The sequence below is a fragment of the Nestor notabilis genome, unplaced genomic scaffold (assembly GCF_000696875.1).
Source record: "Nestor notabilis isolate BGI_N333 unplaced genomic scaffold, ASM69687v1 scaffold22099, whole genome shotgun sequence".
NCBI classification, from domain to species: domain Eukaryota; kingdom Metazoa; phylum Chordata; class Aves; order Psittaciformes; family Psittacidae; genus Nestor; species Nestor notabilis.
Genome location: NW_009944381.1, coordinates 4349 through 5690, shown reverse-complemented (window position 1 = coordinate 5690; position 1342 = coordinate 4349). Strand labels below are relative to the sequence as shown.

The window sequence follows — 1342 nt, the reverse complement described above, 5'->3', positions numbered from 1 at the left end:
GAATTCCTCCTCCAAGCACCGTTCTCCCAGGCACACGGGAGCAAGATTTATAGGAAGGAAGAAACTTCAGGGAAGAAACTTGTTTTGGGGGTTTTTACTCAATTTTTTAGTATACCAGAGGAAGCAGCCACCTGCCACAACATTGTGGAACAACACATGTAGAAAGTGAGTTTATGGAGTGGGAATTCAGCCAATTCAAGGATCAAAACTCAGCACACTGCTCCAAAGCACCTTCTCATGTGTGTCCCCAGGGAAACCCACCTCTCGTGGCTGAGATATGCAGCACACCCAGGCATGAATGCATCCTGATTTGTTAGTCAAAGAGGGGGTCGTGTCTCATCCCTTCATGTGGACACAGCACTCTCACCCTCCCTGATGCAGCACACCCCCAGCCACAGCACAAACATCCCCCCCCAGCACAGCCCAAGCCCTACACAACGCACATGGGGTAACCTTCCTATTCAGACCTGGAAATAGAGCTGTGCTCCTAAAATCTCCCTGCCACAGGGTGAGGCAGAGACCTGGGCTGAGGGATCAAGCAGCTACATGGCCACACAGTAGCGGTACTCAAGGAAGAGTGTGTTGCTCCTGCCAGGAGCACATCTCATCACTCCCATGGGTGCTAAGGAGAGGTGGGCCTGCCCTCTGTCTGCTGCCTGGAGTGTCTGCTCCCAACAGGAGCCTCCTAGAGCCCAGTTAAGGAGACATTAAACACCTTCAGAGCCTCCTGAAACAGCTGATAAGCCCAGGAATACTTTTGAAGGGACCTGGGTGAAGGTGGCTCAAGCCACACAAAGCTAACACATCCCATGCTGGCTCAGCCTGAAGCAGAAGCCACAGAGCCCACCGTCTCCACGAGGCTTTACCATGAAGGGGCTGCCAGGCTGGCTCAGCAGCTTCCAGGTTATTCAGAACTGATCACACACGTGCAAGCCAGGACAGGACCAGGTTTCCTTTACCTGGTTAGATAACCCACCCACTCAGCAAGAAACACACCTCGAAGACAGATTTACTGCTTTAAGAAGGAGGTTAAAAGTCTAAGAGCTGATCAGGTAATACAGGGGTTGATGTCCATCCCCACCCCTGTCCGCTGGGGCATTGCAGAGGACAACAGCATTATGAGAAGGGGTTTATAATGATGCTCTGTTATGTTCCAGGAACCTCTGTGTCAAGCTCCAGTGAATTCATTAATATCACCCATGTTAACATTCAACCTGGTGCATCCTCAGCGACACCCTGAACGTCAGGAAAAGGTCTATTCCAGCCCTGTGCTTTCCATTAGGAAATGTCAGCAAGGAGGTTTGCCAAACAAAACCAGGCAGAGAAATGGAAGAAAAAGCTG

General features: G+C 50.9%; 1 protein-coding gene across 1 annotated transcript in view; it reads right to left on the bottom strand.

Moving 5' to 3' along the window:
* The window catches only part of ALKBH5 (AlkB family member 5, RNA demethylase), a gene marked incomplete at its 5' end in the record, with an annotated part of 12612 nt that overhangs the window by 6926 nt on the left and 4344 nt on the right, over positions 1 to 1342 (bottom strand). The gene's annotated exons all lie outside the window — the stretch shown is intronic.